We start from the raw sequence: 20,763 nt of genomic DNA on the forward strand, positions 1-20,763 counted from the left end.
ACCACACAAAAGAAACTCAATGAGCCACTGCTGTGGGTCTTTAGGGTAAGAACGAATGATAGCATGGAGGAGAGGTGCAACCAGGAATCGGACTATAGAGAATTCTTTTGCTTTTTAGGACTACATGTGACATATGGAAGTTCCTGGGCTAAGAGTCAAATCGGAGCTGCAGCTGCTGCCTACACCATAGCCACAGCAATGCTAGTTCTGAGCTGCATCTGCAACATATGCTGCAGCTTGCTACAACGCTGGATCCTTAACCCATTGAGTGAGGCCAGGAATCAAATGCACATCCTCATGGTTACTAGTAGGGTTCTTAAGGCTGAGCCACAACAGGAAATCTTGGACTGACAGACTCTTTATGAGAGGCTGCTTGATGAAGTAATTAGGGTGAGGCTCTGGAGGCATACAAGCTGGTTTGAGTCCACCTTATCACTCTCAAGCTGGATAATTTGGTCCCTGTACCTCAAGTTTCCTCTTCTGTAAAATGGGATAAATAACATCCCTTAGTTCATTGGGTGGTTCAGATTAAATGAGGAGGTATTAAACAAATAAGAAGTATTTAGCTCAAAGGAATTACCTCTTATTACAAGAGCAAAGAGTTTGACTGCCAGGCATGTTTTTATAAGCGAGATCTGCAGAAATAGGCATTTGCAGAATGAGGGCTGTGCAAATCCTAGCTATATAGAATGCCTGGGACAATGCCTCATAAGCAAAAGAATTTGGGATTTCTTTAATTCTATATTGCCTCAATTCTACAGTGTTAGTATTTGATTTTTTTCAAGGATTTAAGTTATGGAAATCACCCTTTGCAGAAACAAAGTAAAAAAAAATCGCAATCTGAAAACAGATGCATTGTATTTTGGGATGTAAATTAAACCTTTTAAGAGGCTTTATGAGGTAGCTTTTCCAGGATAATTGCATTGCAGAGACTCTAGGCCAATCCAGTTTACCCAAATGTCCCCTAGCTATGGATGCAAAGGGGTCACATATAAATTGATGCCATAATTACAGTGTCTCTGAATCCAGTAGATGTTCAAGAAAATCTTCAGTGCCCCTTGGCCCAGTTATTGCTGGCAGGCTCTGAGGGGTGTCTCCATGTGTCTGTGGGAACATGCCTCTTTCTGTCTCTCCTGCTCCACCTGCCCTGGCTGACTGCCTGTAAAGGAAACTCACATGTGCCCTGCTGATGCTACTGCCTGTCCTGGGATGGCAATGTCCATGGTCACGGACACTGTCTCCTGTGACCCCAAAGCTGTCAGCTCTTGGAGAGCCAAAGTAGCCATGGTGGTGGAGTGGGTCCGCCCAGCCCCTGGGACCAGTCATTTCATTCTGGTCCCAGCAATCACTGTGCATGGTCAGAGTCCACAAAGTCACTTATGAAATCTGTTCTGTCACCTGGCTTTAGCTAGCAACACCTCCAAGGCACCTCAGTTGACCTGGCAGGGAAGAGAGACCAGGCTGTCCCCTGCAACATCTTCATCTCCCTTCTCCTCTGCTACCCCAATTCTGAACACCCCTCCCTACTCCCCAAGTTCTGAGAAGAGCTTCCAAGGCATCATCAAACAGATGCAAACCAGAGGAAAGCTACCTGGCTAGCAGGGATCAAACATCAGCTTCATCAGCCAAAGGCTCTGTGATGCTGCAACCAGTGCTCAATACAGTCCTTTGCTTGGCATTAGTGGCCTATAAACCTAAATTGAGATTTTCATTAACTTGTAAGAAAAAACAAACCTCAAATAGAACCCTTACTTTGCTCCACATTTGTGTCCAGTTGTTTCTCCCTCCAGACCCAGATAAGGTGAGTGAGGCATAAAAAAAATGAGGAACGATGTAAAAGTGATAAAGGCATCAATATACCAATGGGAAATGCAGAAGATGGTTTACTACAGGTAAATTAATATTGTAGATATTCATTACAGGCTGATACAAGACAGCAAGCTATCAAAGTAATGATTCTTTCAAAGGGCTCTTTGGCAAAGGCTGTAATGCATTGGTTAATATTTCTTATTTAACTAAAAGTCATGATTAATCTTCATTTCTGCCTAAAATTAACTTCTTCCACTTCAGTAAATTGACCATATAGAATTAGAATGAATTCCTTTATTCCTTCACAGCATAGTACTGAATTTCTACTGTGTATAGGCACTGTTTGGATTGGTGGGGGTGGGTACGATATCTGATTGACCAAGTGGACCAGGCCCTGACTTCATGGGTTTTCCTTTTGGTAATTGAGGGACAATCAACAAACAAAGGAGAAATACTTAACATCAGGTAGTGATCTCAAAGATAAACAAAGGGACTACAGGTGATGGTATTTTAGAGAGGACCAAGTCAGTCTCTCTGGAGGTGACATCTAAGCAGCTGTGGGATCGAAACAGGGCAGCACTGAAATGGGGTTATCTGGAGAGAAGCATGTCCAGTAGGGAAAATAGCAAGTGCAAAAGTCCTGAGGTGCTCAATACAGTTAAAGAGCAGAAATGGGGGCAGAGAGGGACAGAGGGAAGGGATGCCAAGAAGTGGTGTCAAGTGTGCCTTGCCATAGTTGCTCCTGGTGAGAGCTTGGATTTTCCCCTGCGTAGGTGATAATTACAGCTTATTTCTGACATTAGAATCTAAAAATAATCTGAACATTTCTTTAGCAGATGCTATGCTAAATGCAGGCACCCTGATCCTCTTCAGGCCTTACATACCCATTGAGTCCCCTCAAATCAAACCCTTTTCAACCGGAAGCTGCAGGTTTAAGGGAACTGCGTCATCCAAGCTCACACCCCTGCCACACCAGCCGCAGCCAATGGCTGTTCATCGTGAGCGCCCAGCCCCTTGCCTCGGCTGAAATACCTCTAAGGGTCAGGCTAGTTTTCCGCCTTCTGTGGAATGGGCAGAACTCTGCTGCCATTGCACCGCAGTCTGAGATCTCCTTCCCTCATTCCTGCTAGCCTCATCCCGTACACCTGTTAAGACTACTCAGTAAATCTCCGAGTCTCTCCCTGAGAGATCTCAACCAGGGATGATTCTGAACAACAGACTCCATTATACACATCTCTGTGGATGGAGAATAAAAAGACAACAGATGTGTTCCCACAAGTTGACAGAAACGGTGAGTTAATTTTGTCTTAGATTTCTGATTCGGGTGGCCAGTTTTGGTCATTGGGTGCTTTTTGTTAAAAGAAGACTGATGAGAAAGAGGGAGGAGGTGGGGAATATTCAGATGAATCGAAATCTGGTTTTACTTTAACTCGTTCTTGGAGCCAATCATTAGTTCTTCAAGGATATGGAAAGAATATTCACAATCTTTAAGTTTGAAGAGGTGTGCAAAAGTAATGCTTAGAAGTTTTTGTCTGTTTAAAAAGCTACCCACTTTTCTGACTTCAAAAATCTAAAGGCTTCAAAATAGAGGTAATGCTGCTCATGTTGAAAATGCCCTGTTACTGTAGGTCTTATCATGTATGCACTCAGCTGAGCTGAATGTTGATGTAGTCACCATCTTTACAGGTGTTTGGTATTATTGCTACTCAGTACAAAACTGCATTTCTAAGGTAGATCCTCATTAACCCACTGGGACCATTTGTTTCACCACCATCATGCTCAGCTCAAAAGAGTAATCAAAATGTGCCCAGCCCCTATGCTTTAGTAATGTAATTCTCCTGCTAGTTATTTCCTTGGTTTCTATTGCACCGCCTCTTCCTCACTGAATCTCCATATTGTTGGCAGTAGCGATGTAGCTGCGAAAACCCACATTTCCCAGGCTTCCTTGCTGTTGAGTGTGGGGGTTAGTGGGCAGGTGGTGTTGGGGGGCTTAAGGGTACAGAGAGAAGTAGCCTAAAGTCATGTGGTGGGGCTTCTGGGAAACGTTTTCATTAGGACCTGCGTCAGGTGTCTTCTACCTTTCCCCTTGCTTTCTGGCTTGCGGGCACCAAACTTGGTGTCTTGGAATCACCTGGAGGACTTCTTAAATTGCCAATTCCTGGACCTGACTCATGCCCCTGGAGTTTCTGAGGCAGCTGGTCTGGAGTGATTCTTGGTATTTTCAGTTCTAACAAGTTCCCAAGTGATGCTGATGCTGTTGATCTGGAGACAACACTTTGAGAACCACTGCCCTGGAGTTCCCATTGTGACTCAGTGGGTTAAGAACCCATCATAGTGTCTGTGAGGATGTGGGCTTGATCCCTGCCCTTACTCATTGGGTTAATGATGAAGCGTTGCCACAAGCTGTCGTGTAATTGTGCAGCTCGAATTTGGTGTTGCTGTGGCTGTGGTGTAGGCCGACAACTGCAGCTCTGATTTGCCCTCTAGCCATTTATGCCACACCTGTGGCCCCCCCAAAAAAAGAGAACTACTGTCCTGTAGCCACAGCCACAGTGACCATTTTCTGACAGATGATGATCTTTAGGTTAGAAGCCAAGTCCTAAGGATTGCAGAACATAAAGATAGAAATATTTTGTGATGTCATGGTATATAATAAGAAATGTATATTTGGTCTTTGTCCTGTTTCTAGCACAAAGCTTCTGAAACCCTTGGTATTTCCTTAGGAGTAAGAGAGATTAAGGTGTCTTTTTCTACATTAACGAGGTGACTTTGCAAAGACCCTAGGTCTCATAAGAATGGGAGCTGATTGCCAGAGAAACCCATCCCATGATTGCATGTTGGGACTTTTACTTCCCACCTCTTGACTTGTGGAGAGGGAAAGGAGGAGGTTGAATACATCACCAATGGCCAATAATTTAAACAATGCTTCCTATGTAGTGAAGTCACCATAAAACCGCTAAAATATAGGGTCTGGAGAGCTATCAGGTTGATGGGGATCCATCAGGTTGATGGATGCAGGGAAAGTGTGGAGCCTGGAGGGGGCATGGAAAGGCCATGCCCTTTCCCCACATCTTGCCCTGTGCATCTCTTTATCTGGTATTGATTTTATCTTGAATATCTTTTGTAATAGACCAGTGACCTAGTACATAGCATGTTTCAGTTCTGTGAGCTGCACTAGCAAATGAATTGAACCCAAGGATTAGGTGTTAGAACTTCACATCTGTAGCTGGTCAGTCAGAAGCACCTTGGCTTGTGATTGGCGTCTGAAGTGGGGCTTGGGAGTCAGGTCTTCTAGGACTGAGCCCTCAACCTATAGAATCAGAAGCTTTCTCTGGGTAGTATCAGAATTGATAATAATTTGTAGGACATGCAGCTGGTGCCCGAGCACTTATTGGTATGAAGGTACCTCCCCCTTGGAATTGGATGCAGAACTCTTTTAACTTAGAGTCGTCTTCCCTGCCTAGATTGGCTTTTCCTGAGAGAAAAATAAAACTTACCTTGTTAAATCATGACCCTTTGGATTTTCTCCTAGATCCAACTGAACCTACTCATATTTGATTAAAAGGCCTCAGGCCATATCTAATAATGCCCTCCTCCAACTTTTTAGAAAATCCCGAGATCTCCTCTTATTTTTTGTCTGAGTGAACAGAAAATTGGAATGTGACTTTACTATTTGAACTCTGGCAATGAAAGCCTCAAATCCTTACATGAAATTTAGCTGTGAAGCTTCAGATTCTCAGCGAATTCGTCCTTACCCTGATTATTTTATGAGATTGTACACCCTGATTCTGTGTGCAGAAGGTGGCAAGAGATGTAGTTTGTCTAGCACTAAATGAACTGTCACTGGAGTGGAAGTTATAAGGATCTCTAAATCCTATGCTCCTGATATGGCATTGACTAATTTTACTCTCCCAGTGGAAGCAATTGGAATCAAAAGTGACTTTTGTCTCTTATTTGTAAGTAAGCAGTGGTAAGGCTACTTGCTCTTGCCAGGTGTCTCTCTTACCTCTCTCACTAAGGAAGGAAATCATGCACTATTTAAAGTTCCTGTCATGAAACTTTATTTTGGATAATTACGTTGTTTCTGAAGGTTCTTTGTTAAAATTTTGAGAATTTTATGTGCTTGCTCTTGGAAATAAGTTTTTATCAAAATTATTAAAAAAAGCATGACTCACAAATCTCAAAGAAGATAATAGATAGTTGTGATTGGCTGTTGCCATGGGTCCAGAATTTCTGCTCTGGTTGAAACAAGTGGAGGGGTCAAAACATCAATTCTTCACCCACACATTCTCAGTTGCCTGGTGATGCTTATGGAAAAGGGCAGATGAGATGATGTTTTTTTCTCCTCTGTCACCACTGCAGGTACATTTGCTCCAGGGCAAGTCACTATTGGGGCAGTTGATGAATTCCACCTGTAGCTGAGGGCTGGCGGTAAGGCATGTAACACCAGGCATTGGAAATTCATCCTTGTCTTAGACTACACACAGGGCAGGCTATTTGCAGGTGAGACCATACCCTAAGTACTGTTTAAAGGCAGAGTATCGAGGAGAAAAAAAAAATCATGAACCCTAGTCTTAAAAACCTAAACCTAAAAATAGTCATCAAATATCACTTTAAAAAAGCACTTTGGTGATTTCCTAGTCTTACAGCCTCTTTCTTCATTTTCAAATTAACCCTCAGAAAATAAATTCTGGCTCCTCTAATGTTCTAAGATGCTATAAGCTGATTAAGGACCGCAACCAAGTCTCCCCCAAAGCACAGATTTCACTCGGGTTTCAATACCCCAGACCAGAATCCTTAGTCTGGTCTCCGTCACTCAATAGGACTGAAGTCTAAGGCAGAAGGGAAGGCACTTTGGGTACAAGATGGTGTGTTGAGCCCAGGCACAGGGAGCAGGGCAGGTGTGTTGTTGCCATGTGCTTTAAATCAAGCAGAATTATATCTCTCCTGAACAGAAGGGACAGGTAGAGCAAGTCTCAGGCTGATGTGATGGTCCAGGGTGTTTTTTGTTTGTTTGTTTGTTTGTCACTGTTTTAACAAGAGTAACATTGACTACTGACCCTTCTCTGTGGGTGTCATGAGCATCAGGCAAGCAGAGATGAGACAGAGCTAATCTCCATCCCCAACTGGCCCAAATGCATAGACCTCTGGTATTTAGAACCCTTCCCTTTCTTGGCTTGATACATAGGCTGAAAAGTTGGGTAATGGGGAGAAGACAATGTCCACAGGGGGATAAACTAGAGGAAGCAAAAAGTCCCAGCACAGAAGGGGTGGTCTGCTATGAAATCTCAGGTGTGGCACAGGATGTTAATGAAACGAAGTCCTTTGTTACATAGTTCTTAGCACAGGCAAGGGGACAAATGTGTATCTGTATCCATTCTTGTAAAAGTGAAGTGAGGAGAGCAGTGATTGGGCATCCAGGTAGCTTCTGAATGTTCCAGTGGTTCCCTTCCAGGGGCCTGTGCAGGTCCACCATCCCTCACTGTTTAAGGAAATCCTCAATTCCTGAGGCACTTCTGTCTTTGAATATCCCCCTCCTTAGGTCTTCTTCAAAACCTCTTCTTTTTCATGCTAGATGTAATGCCCAATAAATATGCTGTTGATGCTTTCAATAAACATGGAACCCTGAAGAATAGGAACCAGTGTCTTTACCTTGGAGCCAGGAGAGTTTAATCTCTTTAGGGTACCACAGAAAAGGAGAAACAATTTTCTCTCCATAGTAGCATTGGCTAACCTTTCACACATGTAGCCATCACTTTGATTCTGCTGAGATGCCAGGCAGGGCTCTTTTAATAAGCCCATCAGCATCAGCGCACACTGAAGACCATAGATATTAATAACAGGAAAACAATTAAGTTTCTGGGATGTGCTCAGTGGGTTTTTATTCCTGGCAGTCATTGGCATCTTAAGTCCTGGGTTGAGGAATTAGAATCAACAGCTCTTTTTCCATTTCAATTTTTGCAGCACAGTAGGAATACATGTATTTTTTTTTTGCTTGAATTTAGGCAAATCCAGAAGTAAGCATTTACAATGCCAGCCAAGGTGCCTACATTTAAATTTCCTAGTAGGAGTATGATGAAGTTCTGGAACAATAAAGCTTTTCAGCCTGGCACCATTGACCTCTGGCATGTAGACCATCCTGTCACTTAAAAGCTGGAGTTGTGAAGGCAAGATGAAGAGCCCAGTTCAGGATAAATATTTCAAAGTGAAGTGAGGAGCATGCATGAGAAGGATCATGATGTGCTGAACAATAACTACTGACTCTTTGAGTCAATTAATGTTCTCCCAATGGGCCATGAGAGCAAATGACTCTAGATAATGATGGTTCAACAGAATAAATCAGAAAAGCTTCACTCTCCCATTGTTTTAAGGATATGACCTTTCAACTAACAAAACAGCATTTTCATTTTATTTCCTCATGAAAAGCTTGGACCAACATCCCTAAAGCACAACTCCAAATGCAAATATTTCAGTTTACTCACCTGCAGAGTTGATTTTTTTTTCCCCTGACAGCTTCCATTCCTTGATTAAATCCTAGAACTTAATTTAATAGTTTAAGTCAGACCCAGAAGCCCTGAAAACAAACCAAATTAATAATGCAATTCATTATCTAGGAGGCTGTTTCACTGTTTTGTTTGCTAAAAAAGAGTGTGAAAGATGAAGAGATGGACCAAATAGGTAACAATAGAACAACAGAAGAAATAGATAAAAGGAAAAAAGAGATGATAAATATGGTAAATGGATTTGAAAACAGATGTGCATCAAATGAAAGGCTTTCCAAGCCTTTTCTCAATTGAAAAGAATCTTCTCAAACTTGGTTTATTAGGTTATCTCTTTTTTTCCCTCTAATTGCATAGAAAGCAATGTATGTTCATCTTAGCAGCAGTACTATTAGATCAGAAATTATACTGCTTCAGGTCACTTTTTCAGATTAAAAAAATTTCTCAAGGGAGTTCCTATCATGGTGCAGTAGTTAATGAATCCAACTAGGAACCATGAGGTTGCGGGTTCAATTCCTGGCCTTGCTCAGTGGGTTGACAATCCGGCGTTGCCGTGAGCTGTGGTGTAGGTTGCAGACATGGCTCGGATCCAGAGTTGCAGTGGTTCTGGCATAGGCTGGTGCTACAGCTCCGATTTGACCCTAGCCTGGGAACTTCCATATGCCTCAAGAGTGGTCCAATAGAAAGGGAAAAAGACAAAAAAAAAAAAAAAAACTCAAAATTTGACAAATTTTGGTGGGTTTGAAATAAGGGTAAAACTTAAGAAGTTGTGATGCAAACACACTTTTGGCAATCATGATCATCTTTATTGCTTTAGTTATTGCTACTGTCATCATTGATATTAGAAACCTGAGAGTTCCCATCGTGGTGCAGTGGAAACAAATCTGACTAGGAACCATGAGGTTGTGGGTTCCCTGGCCTTGCTCAGTGGGTTTAGGATCTGGCGTTGCCGTGAGCTGTGGTGTAGGTCACAGATGTGGCTTGGATCCCACATTGCTGTGGCTGTGGTGTAGGCTGGCAGCTGTAGCTCCAATTAGACCCTAGCCAGGGAACCTCCACATGCCATGATTGTGGCCCTAAAAAGACAAAAAAAAAAAAAAAAAAAAAAAAAAAAGGAAAAAGAAACCTGAAACAGTGTTTTTAATCCAAAGGCAAACAAGAATTTGTGTGAGGTTGAAATTAGGGTCTCCAGTTTGGATTTGATGCTTTTTCTGGATGCATAGAAAAACTTGGGTAACCTTTAGCAAATGAGTTCATTTCTTTGCTTTAAAGATGCTGGATTAGCAAACACCAGGCAACAGGAATGAGTAGGCAGCTTTCCACAGAGAGGCCAAGGACTTAAAAATGTAGAATTGTCAACACTGGAGAAATCACTGAACAGAGTATAAAGGTCTCCCCTCACCCCAATTTGGTTTTGTTAAAAGCAGTATGAGAGAAACCTTTCTGTGCTTTCAAATGTACAAATGTTCTACCCTCTAGATCTTGTCATGATGGGAGGGGGACTAGCAGTGTTGGGCCTTGATAAATATCAGCTGAATTCAGGAGTTCCTGCCATGATACACTTGGATCGGTGGCATCTCTGCAGCCCAGGATGCAGGTTCAATTCCTGGCCTGGCACAGTGAGTTAAAGGAACCCGCATTGCCACAGCTGCAGCTTAGTTACAACTGTGGCTTGACTGCATAGGCCACAGGGGTGTCACCAAAGAAAAAAAAAAATAGCTGAATTCAAATCCGAAAAAGTAGACTAGACAGCTCGGAAAACACTTTATACCATAGTCCATGCTCCATCACTACACTCCCCAACAACCTCTCTTCTAGAATCTCTATTAGAAAAGCATGCGTTTGATTGAACAAGCTTCTGCTTAAAAAATGAAAAGTCACTGAGAGGGTTAACATAATAAACAGTTATGAGCCACTGGGAACTGAGGGGTGGGGAAGAAGGTGTTGACTGTCAATTGTTCCTTCTCCAAGCCTGGGTAAGAAGAGGGGACAGTATGAAAGAGTGGCTTACACCCAAACTAGAGAGTTGGGGGGAATCTAAATTTGAACCCTAGCTCTGCCCCTTGCTGCTGTGTGACCTTAGGCAAAGTACTCTACTTCTCTGAATTTCAACTACCTCATCTTTATTTTTTTTTATAAGTATGATCTCCTTTATTTATTTATTTATTTAGTCTTTTCTAGGGCTGCTCCTGCAGCATATGGAGGTTCCCAGGCTAGGGGTCTAATCGGAGCTGTAGCCGCTGGCCTACACCACAGCCACAGCAACGCGGGATCCTAGCCGCATCTGCAACCTACACCACAGCTCACGGCAACACTGGGTCCTTAACCCACTGAGCAAGGCCAGGGATCGAACGCACAACCTCATGATTCCTAGTCGGATTCGATTCCTTAACCACTGAGCCACGACGGGAACTCCTACCTCATCTTTAAAATAGGGAAAATAATTCTATTTCCCAGGATGCCTTGGGGAATCAAAAGAGATGACAATATATGCATCAATTTGACATAGGAAGGAAAATAAGATATGTTGAATAATAGTTACAACATATCTAATTATCTGATGTGCCTTGCCTATTCTCAGAGGTGACAATGACCTGTGGTTTACAATGCAGCTCAAGGTCTTCTCCAACACAAGGGCACTTGCAGAGAGATCCTCATCTGGCCTGAACGGATGGTGTGATAAAGGGATCATCTTCAGTGTCCTTATGTTTTCACATGAGCAGGGATGGACAGGTACCCTTCAATCTAGGGCTTTAGGTTTAAAATAAAGCAATGAATAAAAGGACTCTTTTGACTAAAGGGTAATGAAGTAACTCTCTGCCTATAGTGAACATGTGCTTTTTGCTGCCCCTTTCTGAACTAATCACTCATTCTAGTCACTGGCAGTTCCTATCAACAGCCTTGTTACTGGCATTGCTCCCCATACACTCCCAAAGCATTAATATTGCATGAGGAACAATAGGAGAGGATCATATCCCAGCTTCTGGAAAAGAAGAAAGCACAGGGAAGAATGAAATAAAATGGCCTGAATACTTGGAGGGAAATGGTGATAAACCTGGAGCCAGTTTCCCCAGCGATGTTTTACAAAAAAGGATTTATTGCACAACAATGAGCTTCTATTTATCTTTCTTTCAGTAAGCATTTTGCATTATTATTTATTCTGCAATTCAGCTGGGTGTTCAGAAGTGACAGCTTGCCAATTTTTTTCACAAACATTTTGGACTTTTAACATCTTAATCTGAAATCATTGCAGTGATTACAAGGGGGTAATAATGGGCGGGAGGATGTGGGAAAGGTAGCAGTGTTTTCAGCATGCTCCAAACAAGAGGAATTGTGCCTAATACATGGCTCTGACAGCTGCAGATGGAACATCGGAATGTCTGCTCGCCGATGGATGGCAGGAACGGCAGGAACGGGGTTATATAGGATGTCCAAGTACTGCCCATCTGTTTTCTCCCATTTTAGAAAATGATCACACCTGTGCTATTTAAGGTAGCATTTCCCTCTGCTTTTATTGCTTTAAGGAGCAGGGTTACTGACGCTATCACAATGCCATACGGAATCAATTGATTAATCAATATTTATTAGGTATCTATTTTGCCCTAGTGAACGCTCTAATCCTTTAGCCTGCTTTATTTTATTCATAGCCATTGCTATTAATAGTGTTGTATTTCAGTTGATTGATTTGGTTGAGTGCTTCTTTTACCCAGTGAAAGTGTAAGTTCCATGAGGACAGGAACCTTGTTGAGTTTATTCACTGCTGTATCCCCATCACTATCAGTGATTAGCGCATAGGAGGGGATGCTAAATGCTGATGCAAGTGAAAGAGTGCACAGATATTTTCCCTTATCTCGCTGTATAATCTAGCTGGAAAGCCAGGCAGAGCATCAGAATCTCCTGATTTTTCTTTGATGGGTATTCCTACAAGCAATGACAAAGAGCTTCCTATATAGAAAGAATAAGAATCTGTTGCCATCCCCCTTAAATACTGACCAGTAAAAATAAACCCTTTACCTTTGGACCTGTTTTTGCAAGTCCTGCCTTATATTCTCTGACTTCCTCTGCTCCTTATGCTCTTTCCTTTGGATCTAATAGCTGAAGTCCAAAGATACCCCACCTGCCAGAGTGTTACCATCTGGGTTTGTCCCCTTCTTTGCCCCATTAATTATACGGGGGGTAGGGGTTGGCTGGATACAAACCTGAAAGAGGTATCTTCAGGCATATTGCTAACTTGTGTTGCAAAAAATAAAATCCATGGCTATTAATAGAAGTTGTATGGGAAAATGGGTCCATGGTCACATGGGTGTGGGGAATATAGAGCCCATTAAACCCATTCCCATAGAATGTCTCTAAGCCTTCTGTGTACTGGTTTGCATTTAAATATTGTTGACAGGGCCATAGTACACTGTGGGTATTTCCCTCAAATTTTTTCAAGCATGGAATCTTTCTCTCCTAAAATACACATTACTTCTTGCTGCCACTGGTACATAATCTAAGACATATTGGTCTACAGCTTTGCAGGAGAAGGGTGTGTAGAGGTGGTAAACCTCAGCTAGGGTCTTTGGGGGTTTGAAGATTGATTGTTCACTAATTCATTGCAGATCACAATGGTGCATAAATTCATAGAATCTAGACTATAATAATACTCAAAATGGAGAACCAAGCTTTTATGGCAGAGGTTGGATGGAGCTAGGCTTTAAGGGATAAATAGGATTTAGCTTGAGGACAAGAAAAGGAAATAAAATTCATAACAATGAGTATCTTTGTGTAAAAAGTATAATTGATTTACACTGCTAACGCTAATTTCTGCTATACAGCAAAATGACTTATCCATATAATACATGCTTGAAGAATATATATTCCTGGAGTTCCTGCTGTGGCTCAGTGATAACAAACCCGACTAGTATCCATGAGGACGTGGGTTTGATCCCTGGCCTCACTCAGTGGGTTAAGGATTGGCGTTGCTGTGAGCTGTAGTGTAGGTCACAGACCCTGGCTCAGATCCTGTATTGCTGTGGCTGTGGCATAAGCTAGGAGCTACAGCTCCAATTCAACATCTAGACTGGGAACTTTCATATGCCACAAAAAGATAAAACAACAACAACAGCAAAAACTCCTTTCCATTATGGTTTATCCCAGGAGATTGAATATAGTTCCCTGTAGGAAAATTCTCAGTCCATCACTCTTCCTCCCACCTCCCCCTTGGCAGCCACAAGTCTATTCTATTATGTCCCTGAATCTGTTTCTATTCTGTATATAGGTTCATCTGTGCCATATTTTAGATCCCACATATAAATGATATCATATGGTATTTGTCTTTATCTTTCTGACTTCACTTAGTATGATAATCTCTAGTGCATCCATGTTGCTGCAAGTGTCATTATTTTGTTATTTGTTATGGCTGAGTAGTATTCCACTGTGTATATATACCACATCTTCTTAATCTATTCTTCTAACAGTGGACATTTAGGTTGTTACCATGTCTTCACTATTGTATATGGCGCTACTGTGAACATAGGGGTGCATGTATCCCTTTGAATCATTGTTTATGTCCAGGCGTGGCATTTCTGGGTCACATGGTAGTTCTATATTTAGTTTTATGAGGAACCTCCATACTGTTTTCCAAAGTGGTTGAACCTACTTGCATTCCCAGCAAGTGTTGGAGGGTTCCCTCTTCTTCACACTCTCTCCAGCGTTTATTTGTTGATTTTTTTTTTAAATGGTGGCCAATCTGACTGGTATGAGATGGTACCTCATTGTAGTTTTGACTTGCATTTCTCTAGTAATTAGCAATGTTGAACATCTTTTCTTGTGTCTGTTGGCCATCTGTTTGTCTTCTTTGAAGCAATGTTAACTGCCCATTTTTTCATTGGGTTGTTTTTCTTGTTATTTTGTTGAGTTGTATCAGCTGTTTGTTTCCTTGGGAGATATATCCCTGCTGGTTGCATAATTTGTAACTATTTTCTCCTATTCCATAGGTTGTCTTTTCAGGTTTTTTATGATTTTATGTTTTTTTTTTTGTTTGGTCTTTTTTGTTTGTTTGTTTTTGCTATGCAAAAGCTTTAAGTTTGATTAGGTCCCATTTGTTTGTTTTTATATTGCCTTGGGAGACTGACCTAAGAAAATACTGATACAACTTGTGTCAAAGAATGTTTTCCTATGCTCTATTCTAGGATTTTTAAAGTTTCACATCTTAAGTCTTTAAGCCACTTTGAATTTTATTTTTGTGCATGGTGTGAGGGTGTGTTGTTATTTCATTAATTTATATGCAGCCACCCAACTTTCCCAGCACCCCTTGCTGAGGAGACTCCCTTTTTCCCATTGTATATTCTTGCCTCCTTTAAGATTAATTGGCCATATATGTGTGGGTTTATTTCTGGGCTCTTTATTCTGTTCCATTGATCTGTATGTCTGTTTTGGTACCAGTACCACACTGTTTTGATCATTGCAGCTTTGTAGTTTGTCTGAAGTCTGCAGAGTTATGCCTCCTGCCTTGTTTTTTTTTCTCTTCAGAATTAATTTGGCAATTCTGGGATTTTTTATGGTTCTATATATATATTTGGATTATTGTAGTTCTCTGAAAAAAGGTCATGGGTTATTTGATAGGGGTTACATTAGATCTGTTGATTGCTTTGGTAATATAGTCATTTTAACAATATTAATTCTTCCAATCCACAAATTTTGGATGTCTTTCCACTTCTTTGAATCTTCTTTAATTTCCTTGATTAATGTTTTATAGTAATCGGCATATAGGTATTTCACCTCTTTGGTCAGGTTTATTTCTAGGTTTTAAGAGTGTTTTTGTATGTGTTATTTTAAAATGTGTTTTTAAAATTCCTTTTCTGATATTTCATTCTTAGTGTAAAGAAATTTAACCAGTTTCTGAACATTAATCTTGTATCCTGCTACTTTGCTGAATTTATTGATCAGACCTAGTAGTTTATGTGTGGACTCCCTAGGGTTTTCTATGTACGATATCATGTCTTCTGCATATAATGACATTTTGCCTCTCTCCTTCCAATTTGGATACCTTTTATTTTTAACAATAAGTATTTATATTTTCAAAGTTTAATTTCCACAGATTTCTGAAAATTCAGTGGGTTGTTGATTAATGGTTCTAATATCCAGCCCTATTTTTCCCTATTAAGCCAGTGTGTTGGCTTGCATCCTATGAAGCATACTAAAATAGAATTCAATGTACAAGGAGTTTATTAAGGGAAATACCTATGTGACAGAAAATGGGGAGAAACCTGGATAAGCTATCAGACCATTACACAAGTCTGACCCCAATTAAATGAGAAAGGGAAGGGAAATTGTTTAGAAGTAGTCTTAGCTGCTGTGAAGACTGTGAAGTCTAAAGGTTTAACAATACTTTCAGGGAGTTCCGTGTCAAAGTCAGCCATTGGAAAAGTCTAGTGTCTTAGGATGAGTGCTGTCCAAATATTCCCACCACAATAAGTTTCCAGCTGGGAGCAGCCCATGGGAAACATGACCTTGGTGAAAATAGGGCAATGGGTTTCAGAACTCAGCTGCTGGCCCCTTGATCAGTTAAGCTCCCTGAGGTTGAAATTTTACAAGACATATTCTCATGACCACCACACTCAAGAAACAGAGCTCCATAGAAAATGAACTAACCTATATATGAGGAACAAACTGCCCCCAAACCCGAAGTTACACATCTGAAATGAGGGACAAAGGCAGAACAGTATATGTTGCAAATGACCTTAGACTTAGCCTGCTAATAAGAAAGAAAGTCAGTAATAAGATAGTCTTGCTACTTCTCATTTTATAAATCTCCAGCTGAGAGTAGTTTATTTCTCCAGGGGGTAGATTCAGTTTTTGTAAGATCTCCACTTATAAAATTGGATGTTGAGGATAGGGAGACTATTATTAAGAAAAAAGAATATAAATTACAAACAGAATTGTCAGGACTCTTCCCAGGGCCTTGGAAAGGAGCCCTGCAAGTGAGAGGCCAGCTCCCACCTCACTTACTACACAATAAATCCACCCCTGGCCATCTGTAAATTCTGGGTAAGAAACTTGGAGTATATTGCATGAGCATATTCAAAATAATTCACTGTTGATTGACTCATGAACATGTAAAATGCCTCGTAAGTGTTTAATTAGTTGAGCTGTGTATGCTTTCGGCAGCAAAGAAACAGATGATGAGAGATGGAGAGAGAGAGCCTCTGAAGTTAATGCACAGAGAGTGACCCTGGTGTGCTCTCTCCTGTAGGGCTGGCTGAGCTACTGACACAGATCCAGCAGGACGGGTTCTCAAAACTCCACTTGGTTAAAATCTTTGGAGAGCAGCACAGGGTGGCTTTGGTCCTCTGATTTTTCCCTGTTCTTTAGAGACACAAAGTAAGGAAAATGGGAGAAACATGAAACACAAGCTAAGCCTCACAGTGCAGTGCAAGAGGCTGTTACATCCTGAGGGCTACAACAAGCATACTTGTGTTGGTTTGTAAAGGTCAAAGGACTAAAAGATGTTTCTTAAAATTCATTTTTGTAAAGGATACCAAACTACTCAAATAAGAGGCTTCTATGGAAAAAAAAAAAAGGCCAAACAAAAGTGACATGGTGAAAGGGTGAAAGGAAGAATAAGGAAGAATAGGAGATGAAGTAAGGACAGACAGCAAAAGGAAAAGAAAGAGAGTGGAAGAGAAAAAAGGGAGGGGGGAGGGAGCAGAGGCCCAATTGCTTCCAAATCTTTTAGCATCATTTGAAAATAGAGTATCAGACTCATACAAATATTGCTAAAGGAAGTTCTCCTACTGGGTGTGCCTTTGCTGGACTCTGACAATTAAAAAATTTCCATCCTTATGGGTTTATGGTTTGATTTCCATTCCAATATTGCATTGCTGGGATAGTCTGCCATATATATGATGGCATTATGACTCCCCCAATTCAACATGGAGTGAAACTCTACAGTGTGCCATGCAAATCCAAACCTCTTCTCAAAGCATAGGCTTGTACCACAGATTTCTTCCATCCCATCTCATTTCTAGAATGTTATTGCTAATACTTGATCAGCCTTGTTTCTGAATTTTTGTATTGTTCTCTACCTAGGCCTGTTATTTGAAACAGATCCTGTTATGATGGACTTAGGATAAATTGGAATGTGTTTCTTATCTTTGTATTCCCCACATCCTTTTGTATTCCACGAGAAATGTCCCACCGACAGCAGCTATCCCAGTGGGTGGCAGGGAGCAAGATCACAATTAATATTACTTGAAAGGAATGGGTGAATGAAAAGGATATTTATGTGCATACACACTTCCATTTACTTAGGATTCCTATGACTTTTGCTTGGTTATCTCTTTTCCTTTAAAATCCAGCTTAAAGTTTGTCATTTCCAGAAAAATGTACTGAAATACTCCGTTCACACACACCCTCCTGATACTTTACATTGGAAGGTTCTAAGTGCAGCTTTACTTTTCCTACAATGAAGTATTTGGTAGCTCACCAATGATTCAGGAAAGCACATATTAAAAAAAAATTGTCTGCTTCAAAGCATCAGAGAGCAACTAAGAAAATCAAGATTCAAGGGGCTAAGATCCTAGGAAGAAAGGGGATCTCACCAATGTGACCCCAACATTCAGCACTATGTTTCTCCTCAGGGTGTATAATTTCTGAACATGATTGATAATCCAGGCAAATGGTGACTTTTAAGAGGTTGAGAAGCTAGCTGAGCTTTTGGCAATCTTCTGGAACTAGGGAGAAAAAAAAAATGAGTTTGGAGCTACAGATGGATCAGGACTTGTATAATCCAGGGCTCTGAAAGAAGGGATAAACAGAGAAGGAAGCCCAACACTTGGAGGCTTTTCTCCCTAAAGGTATTTGATGATTGGGTAGAAGGCTTAAAACCAAGTTAATAGCATGTAAAAATCAGATTGGAGTTTTCAGCAGTCTCAGTACTGGGGAGATAATTATTTGAGGTTAGGATAGGCCATATGAAACATTTCAGCATCTCCTCTGAGTATTCAAAAGGACTGTCCCCTAGAGCAGGTGAAAATCAGAAGTAAACTGAAGCTTACTTAGTGCCTAATGGGACTGAGGTGAACTACCCCTCATCTCGCTGCCTACAGAGGATGGGGTAGATTCTCTCTGGAAGAAGATAATATCATGCAAAGCCTCTCAAGTTTTTCATACACAATGTGTCTAGCAAGCAAGCAAAACTTGCTAAGGATAAAAATAAAAAGAGATGAAAAAAGGAAAGAGAAACAGACCCATAGGTGGGTTAGATACTGAAATTATCAAATATTGGCTGGACCACATTCCAGAAAAAATTCTCCGTAACAAAATGGAGACTTTGACCAGGAAACTGAATCTGTTTTTTAAAAAGTCAAATGAGAATTCTATAACAGATTGATACTAGATATCAATAAGTAGATTTAACAGATTATTGATGCAGCTGAAGTTTAGGTTGGTTAGTTAAGTGAAAGTTAGCAGGAAATAGCAAAGCTTAATCACAGATAGAAAAAGAAATGTTGAATACAGAGAAGAGCATGACACAAGTAAAACACAGGGAGAAGGTTGAACATACTTGTAATTGGAGTCCCAGAAGGAGGTGAGAGAATAGGAAAGAATCAATATTTGAGGAGAAAATGATAACTTTCTAAAATTTGTGAGAGGGAACAAATCACAGATTCAAGAAGTTCTGTAAATACATACAAGTGGGTTAAATACAAGGAAAACTACACCTAGGCATATCCTCTTAAGACCACCAAATTCTAAGCACAAAGGTAAATTTTAAAAGCTGCCAGATCAAAAGACAAATGGCCTTCATAGGAGCAAAAATGACGCAGATGGAAGTGTTCCCCCCAAAAACACTGGACGTTAAAGACAAAAGAATGGCATCTTATTCCAACCAAGATTACTCTACCCAGCAAGGCTCTCATTCAGATTTGAAGGAGAAATCAAAACCTTCACAGATAAGCAAAAGCTGAGAGAATTCAGCAACACTAAACCAGCCTTACAACAAATACTAAAGAAACGTCTCTAGGTAGGAAAGAAAAGGCCGCAATCAGAAACAAAAATACCACAAATGACAAGGCTCACCAGTAAAGGTATACATACAGTAAAGATACAAAATCATCCATGTGCAATTATACCACCAAAATCAGAAATCATGAGAAGAGGTGGGTACAAATGCAGGACACTGGAGATACACTTGCGATTAAGAGACCAACAACTTAAAACAATCTCATATACATATAGACTCATATCAAAACTTCAGAATAACTGAAAACCAAAAATCTGTAATTGATACACAAACAAGGAACCTCTGGAGAAGAAATATATCTCATAGTAAATAAGTGCGTAATCCACCATGAAGGGGGTCATTTGACATCATTCTTTGAATGCTGAAGTCTTAGATCTGATTCTGATTTCCTCTCCATCAAAGAATTTATGATAATTATGATTAAATAATGCCACTGTACAATTAAATAATACAGTTCTACAATTGTATTATTAATAACCATTTCTCTCCATGGTACAATGTAAGGTCTATAATGTCTTGTTTATCACATCACCTAGAATGGTGTGATGCCTATATTGATGAATCAAGATGTAACAAATTGTGAGGACATATTTATATAGCTACACTGTTTTTTAACCAATTTATGCATTTTATATTTTACTTATTTTCCGAGGGAGTATTATTTTTGTTATTCTTACCAGTGAAGTTATTCTTTTTATTATGCTATATAAAATATTTAATGGTATATAACGCTTTATTTATAAATTTTAGTTGCATAATATACACAATTTTAATATAATGCTAATTTTTAAGGAAAAATTTAAATGTAATAGATAATACTAAATAGTAAAGATGAAAGCCATACAAAATGGGATTAAGTATAGAATAAATTTCCTATTTGTCTCAGCATATTTTCCATTCCACTTCTCCAGAGGGAGTCGCTTAATCTCTTTAAGATCCATGATGTAATAATCTGTGTGAATGTAATTGTTTAAATATATGTGTTTTATTCTGTAAAAAATAAAAATAAAAATTCAAAAAAAAAAGAATGACATCTTTTAAAGTATGGGGAGAAAATTCCTGCTATCCTAGAATCTATAATCAGGGAAAATTTCCCTCAAAAATGAAGACTTTGCCAATTGAACAAAACTGATGATCTCACTTACAAAAGAGAGGGAAGAAAGAGAAAAGGAAGAGACGTTACTTTGGGAAGAAGAAAGATGAGCTCAAAAGGAATTATAGAAAGGCAGACTAGAATAGAAAACATTGAAAAAAAATATAAGGGTAATTTTAGATGAATATAGACTGCTTAAAACAGTAATGACGGGGATGTGGTTTAAAACACATAAAGACTCAAAAGTGCATGACAAGAATGAAAAAAGGCAAACTTTATTAACAAATGCATTAATTTCATCTTGCCTACCTCTACATCATCAACGCCTGACACTGTGGAGAGTATGCAGTCAA

At 40.1% G+C, this 20,763-nt stretch overlaps 1 long non-coding RNA gene across 2 annotated transcripts in view; it reads left to right on the plus strand.

Moving 5' to 3' along the window:
• LOC110255636 overlaps window positions 323–20,763 on the plus strand; it is a 126,700-nt gene continuing 106,259 nt past the window's right edge. For both annotated transcript variants that reach the window (XR_002336206.1, XR_002336211.1), the window contains exon 1: window positions 323–3,100. This is a non-coding gene — a long non-coding RNA (uncharacterized LOC110255636). The remainder of the gene's footprint in view (window positions 3,101–20,763) is intronic.

This window comes from Sus scrofa, chromosome 1 (genome assembly GCF_000003025.6).
Source record: "Sus scrofa isolate TJ Tabasco breed Duroc chromosome 1, Sscrofa11.1, whole genome shotgun sequence".
NCBI classification, from domain to species: domain Eukaryota; kingdom Metazoa; phylum Chordata; class Mammalia; order Artiodactyla; family Suidae; genus Sus; species Sus scrofa.